Below are 6321 nucleotides of genomic sequence, written 5' to 3' on the forward strand. Positions count from 1 at the left end.
CCTAACTGGAAGAAGAAAAGTGGTCGTGCATTTCAGGCTAGTAATTCTGATCAAGGGCAGCAACCTCCTCCGTCTCAGTTTCCACTCACTACGTATTAACTAGACAAACTGTACAAACTCCTCGAGTCTCCAACCCCTTCTTACTCTATAGCAACAAAAGATAATTTTTGCATTTCTTAGTGTCAGTCTCAGTCATACTTGGATAGTAGATTCAGGTGTCTCCGATCACATGATATGTGAATCTACTTTGTTCTCTTCATATAGTCCATGTGCAGGTAATCAAAAAATAAAAACCGCAGATGATTCTTTTTCAGCCATTGCAAGTAATGGATCGATTGTGTTGTCTCCAATGTTAACTCTTAAAAATGTCCTTCATGTTCCAAATTTATCTTGTAATTTAATGTTCGTCGGTAAATTAGCCCAAGATATAAATTATCAAACTAATTATTTTCGATCTCACTGTGTCTTTCAGGATTTGAACTCGGGGAAGATGATTGGCAGTGCTAAGGAGAGTGGAGGACTCTACTACCTTGACATTGGATTTGCATCACAATTACCTTCAAAAACAATAAGTTCCTGCTTTGAGTCTTTTTTTGTTTTGAATAATGAAGATGACAATATTATGGTATGGCATTTAAGATTAGGTCATCCTAATTTTTGTTACTTAAAACACTTGTTTCCTAAGATATTTCACAATAAAAACTTGTCTTCGTTTAAATGTGAAGCATGTGAGTTTGCAAAGCATCATCGTTCCCAGTTTTCAATACAGTCTTTTAAACTATCAAAACATTTTTCTATTATTCACAGTGATGTTTGGGGCCCTAACCGTACAAGTACACTCTCTCTCAAAAAATGGTTTATCACATTTATATATGATCATACAAGAGTATGTTGGGTGAAATTGTTAAAGGGGAAATCAGATGTTTGTCAGGTTATAAAGAATTTTTTTTCAATGGTGCAGAACCAATTTCAAACAAATATCCAAGTCTTTAGAAGTGATAATAGCAAAGAATATTTTAACATTATCCTTGTGAATTCAAGCCTACATTTTCTCTTATAGAAAACAATGAGAATCCTGAAAACGATGATAATGATGATCTAATTGAAATGCCACAAAATAATGAGTCACTTCAACAAAACAATTTTGAATTAGGAAACAGGACTTGGAAAGGAAAGGTTTTTGTGAAAAAGCACCATAAAGAAGGATCAGTCCACATCTCAACACTGCCAGGAATCTGAACCGGGGAATGATCAATTTTCTAACATAAGAAAAGGTAAGTTTATCTGTTTCTAAGAGTCGTATTTTGTATCCGGATATAGATGATCTTGTTGCCATTAGAAAACCTGTCAAATCTTGCACTAAACATCCCATGTCCAATTTTATATTGTATTCAAATTTGTCTTCATTTATTTCTGCCTTCATTTCAAAATTGTCTAGGTGTAGAAATTCCAAAAAATGTACAGGTTGCTCTAAAAATTCCAAAGTGGAGGAAAGTTGTACTTGAGGAGATGAAAGCTCTTGAAAAGAACAAAACTTGGAGTGTTACGTCACTACCAGATGGCAAGAAGATAGTTGGATGCAAATGAGTGTTTACTGTGAAGTATAATTCAAATGGGTCAATTGAAAGGTACAAGGCTCACTTGGTGGCTAAAGGCTTTACTCAGACCTATGGTATAGATTACTCAGAGATATTTGCTCCTGTTGCAAAATTAAACATTGTCAGAATTCTTTTGTCTCTTGTTGATAACATGGATTGGCCTTTGTATCAGTTAGATGTTAAGAATGCATTTCTTAATGGCGGTCTAGAAAAAGAAGTATATATGGACATCCCTTCTGGCTTTGAAAACAAATTTGGATCAAATGTGTGCAAACTAAATAAGTCTTTGTATGGATTAAAGCAGTCCCTTAGAGCTTGGTCTAAAAATTCACACAGTCCATGAAGAAACAATGGTACATCCAAGGACGGGCTGATCACACCTTGTTCACAAAAATTCTCCCACAATGGAAAAGTTGTTGTCCTGATTGTTTATGTTGATTATATTGTCCTCACTGGAGACGATACGGTGGAAATGGCAAGAGTAAAAGAGAAATTGGCAGTAGACTTTGAAATCAAGGACCTGGGATTCATGAGATATTTTCTAGGTATGGAGGTTGCTCGGTCAAAAAATGGTATTGTGGTTTCATAACAGATATACATTATAGACTTGTTGAAAGAAATAGGAATGAGTAGATGTCGTCCTGCAGATACCCCTATGGATCCTAATGTTAAACTTTGGGGAGAAGGTAATGTTTTTGTTGATACTGGGAGATATCAGAGATTGGTCGGGAAACTGATTTATTTGTCACACACCCGACCTGATATTGCTTTCTCAGTTAGTGTAGTGAGTCAGTTTATGTATTCTCCTTTGGAGGAACATCTTGAGACAGTCTATAGGATACTAAGATATTTGAAGGAAAATCCTGAAAAAGAATTATTTTTTAAGAAGACTAGTGAAAGAAATGTGTTTATCTTCACCGATGCCGATTAGGCGGGTTCAATCACAGATAGAAGATCAACATCTGGATATTGTATATATGTTTGGATAATCTTGTGACATGGAGGAGCAAGAAACAAGGAGTTGTAGCAAGGAGTAGTGCAGAGGTCGAGTTTAGAGCTATGTCTCAAGGTATTTGTGAAGGATTATGGATCCTTAGAGTCCTAGAAGAACTTAAGATGAAAATTGAGCTTCCATTAAAATTGTACTCTGACAGTAAAGTTGCTATTAGCATAGCTCATAATCCAGTTCAACATGACAGAACCAAGCATATCGAGATTGATTGACACTTCATAAAGGAGAAGTTAGATGTGGGAATCATATGTCTACCCTTCGTGACTTCAAGTCAACAAACTGCGGATATCCTGACCAAAAGTTTGACAAGACCTACTTTTGAGTATTTGATAGACAAGTTGGGCATGATAGATATCTATGCACCAACTTGAAGGGGGTGTTGGAAAATATATTATTTCCGATTTTATGATTGCCTTTAATACTACCTTTATTTTTCTTTATTCTCCATTAAAGAGAAAATCAATTGTAATAATTGTATCCTCACTATATAAACCACCAACTTGAAGGGGGTGTTGGAAAATATATTATTTCCGATTTTATGATTGTCTTTAATACTACCTTTATTTTTCTTTATTCTCCATTAAGGAGAAAATCAATTGTAATAATTGTATCCTCACTATATAAACCAGCCTAAAGCTGACGAATAAAATAGAACTGTTTTTACCTATTTTTTCCAATAGATAGTAATTATGTTATACAACATGTTGAAAATATTATATTATGTACTTGTTTCCATGAATAAACAACACCACTAGATACAATATTCAACATAAGTATATCATGACATAGTAGTTTTACTCATAATGTAAAGGGATGTTGTGCAGAATAAAATTGTTTGTGTTTATGAACATATAAAAAGATTGAACTACCACCACTCAATACTTTGAAACATGAAAACAAAAACAAAATAAACGGGTGCAAACAGTGAAGCAGAGGAATTATTCATCAATTGACGAGTAAAGGAGATGCGGATAAAAAGAAGTATATAAAAACTAAACAAAAGTCAACATTCCTACATGGCTCATAATAAGTACATATGCAAGAAAGAACAACATCCAAGTCTTTCAACAAGATCATCGAAGTGGTTTCTTTTTTGAACTAACAAATAAGCCCGGTAGGAGGAAAAATGAAATAAGCTAGTGCTCTATGTACCTTAACCAAAATTTCTAGCATAAGGAAAAACCCAAATAGAAAGTGAACCTACAAGAGTGGAAGAAAATCACAGTTTCCTATTTTAAATAGAGAAAACAAGATCCAACCTACAATGCCATCCCAAATATTGAGAATCCTCACTAATCAAGACAATATCATCTACAAAAGCCTTAAAGCTAAATACTTTCCAAACACTAACATCTACAGGGCTGCTAGTAATTGTAATGATGTTGGTCCTTCCAATTATACCGAGGTTGAAACTAATTGGAATGGAGCATAGAAATTCGGCCTAGAATCAAAACTCTATCTTGACGTATCCTAAATGAAGTTATACTGGTCATAATATAACTCAGCAAAAGAGGAGTGAATTGTCCTCTATTCTGTCCTAGATGTCTCAAACATGGAGACACATTAGACCACACATTAATCTAAGGTTAATATTAACTTTAACTAACAATGTGGATACCATGAAAAGCACCTAGAAAAGGAATCAGAACAACAACAGGATCTCAGATAACAGACAAGGGATCTTATAAAGTAAAACCAAGACTTACAACGAGCAAAGAAGAAAGAACTCCAACCGTAGAGATGATATCATCAGGAGAACAGAAACCCTAACAAAGGCAAAACAAGCAATCTGAAAATCAGCAAATATTCAAACGATAAGGATAAATTTGAGGAGGATAGAAATTCTTAACAACCATTGATTATGTCTTCATTGTTTCTCTCTGCTTCTTGCACAACCATTGATTGTGTCTTCATTGTTTCTCTCTGCTTCTAAACAACTTTCGATTCATTCTTCATTGTTTCTCTCTGCTTCTAAACAAATATTGATTCACTCTTCATCATTACCCTTCTCTCTCTTCACTCTCATTTTTCCTCAAACCCTAACACTGCATCTGCCCCTTTCTGTGCCATCCACCACCACCAGAAAAAAACAAATTCATAATGGTATTCATCATGAGTTTCTTAAGGACCGGTTAGATTTTTATTTCAAGTCATCACTGGGGACCACTGTTTCTCCTTTTTCACCGTCACTACTGGCAAGTCATCACTGGGGACCACTGTTTTTCCTTTTCCACCATCACTACTGGCAAGTCATCACTGGGGACCACTATTTTTCCTTTTCCACCATCACTACTGGAAACTGTGAAATCAATATAGATTCCAAAAGTTTCTATTTTATTCTAAATTTTTCTAATCTTCCTTCGGAGAAAATAGATCCGTGAACCTGGTAGATTTAAAGTTTTGAAAAGAAAATTTTATCCAATTGTATTCAAGTTATAATTATATCCTTATATTTTTCTTTTTTTTTTAAATGTCAATTTTATCCTTATTTAATTTTAATCAATTTATCATTTTCCTTTTAATCATTCAATTTAGATTTCTAAAAATTGCACCCTATTACATCGTATCGGAACATATTGGAAAATATTTCCTATATGTATTTTTTCTTAATCATAACATTTTGTGGAAGACATCCAATTTAATGTGAAACGTGTTCCGGAACACTTTTTTGAAGAGTTTCGATTTAGTGTAAGAAAAAATACTGTTTCGGAATACTTAACATATGTGTTCCGGTTAACACACTAATATATACCGGAATTATTTTCTAAAGATTTTCGGTGTGTTATTTATGTGTACCGAAACTCTTTTATGAAGTCTTTCGGTTTGCATTATTAATTTTTTTTTGGACAATTTTTTATTGTGCAGGTATGGAATTTTTTTTTTCCAAATATGTGTAGATATTTCTGGTGTTTTTTCAACTACTCAAACATTTGATACACGAGAAGAGGTGATAAGGTGAATTAAAGAAATTGGAATTCATAATAAAGTAATTGTTAAGAGAGGGAGAAGTAACAAATTATTATTTGATTGTGATAAAGGTGGAAAATACAAGGATACTGATAGTGAAACCCAAAGTGTGACCAAAAAATATGGGGATGTCCATTTAAAATCAGGTCGACTCTGGCGAAATATGGTCTGACTGGAAGATTAATGTAAAATATGGATTCCATAACCATGGTTTACCTGATAGATCAGAAGGTCATTCATTTGTTGGTAGGTTGACCACGGATGAGAAGCAGCATGTCCTTGATTTGACAAAGAGGCATGTACCACCTAGACGCATATTTTTTTCTTGCAAGATCGAGATCTAGAGAATGTCACTCGGATCACGCAAATATACAAGCATAATAGTATGATAGAAAAAGAGATAAGAGGTCCTAGAAGTGAGATACAATATTTGTTTAAGTTTATTGATGATGCGGATGTCGTATCTCGAAAAATACAATTCCTCGCGATGGTCGCGGAAAAAATTATGTTCGAACAGAGTCGTCACCAAACTTTATTTATCCCAGTGAAGGAATAGGAAAATATCGATAAAACCTTTGAAAAATAGAATAATGGTCGTCGCACCCATATTCGGGTTCGGGAGTTGATTACGCAAGGGGAATGTATTAGCACCCCTCACGTCCGTTGTACTCAACGCGAACCTTTTAGTTTAATTTTCGATGTGAATGTTTAACTTATGTTGTTTGTGTTTCTTCGAGTGATAAA

General features: G+C 34.3%; 1 long non-coding RNA gene across 1 annotated transcript in view; it reads right to left on the bottom strand.

The window, feature by feature from the left end:
• LOC127120690 (uncharacterized) overlaps nt 1–4735 on the bottom strand; it is a 29171-nt gene extending 24436 nt beyond the window's left edge. Inside the window, exons 1-2 of the long non-coding RNA XR_007803236.1 lie at nt 4464–4735; nt 4317–4376 (exon numbers count right to left, since the gene is read on the bottom strand). This is a non-coding gene — a long non-coding RNA (uncharacterized LOC127120690). The remainder of the gene's footprint in view (nt 1–4316; nt 4377–4463) is intronic.
• Between the last annotated feature and the right edge of the window lie 1586 nt (nt 4736–6321).

This window comes from Lathyrus oleraceus, chromosome 2, assembly GCF_024323335.1.
Source record: "Lathyrus oleraceus cultivar Zhongwan6 chromosome 2, CAAS_Psat_ZW6_1.0, whole genome shotgun sequence".
NCBI classification, from domain to species: domain Eukaryota; kingdom Viridiplantae; phylum Streptophyta; class Magnoliopsida; order Fabales; family Fabaceae; genus Lathyrus; species Lathyrus oleraceus.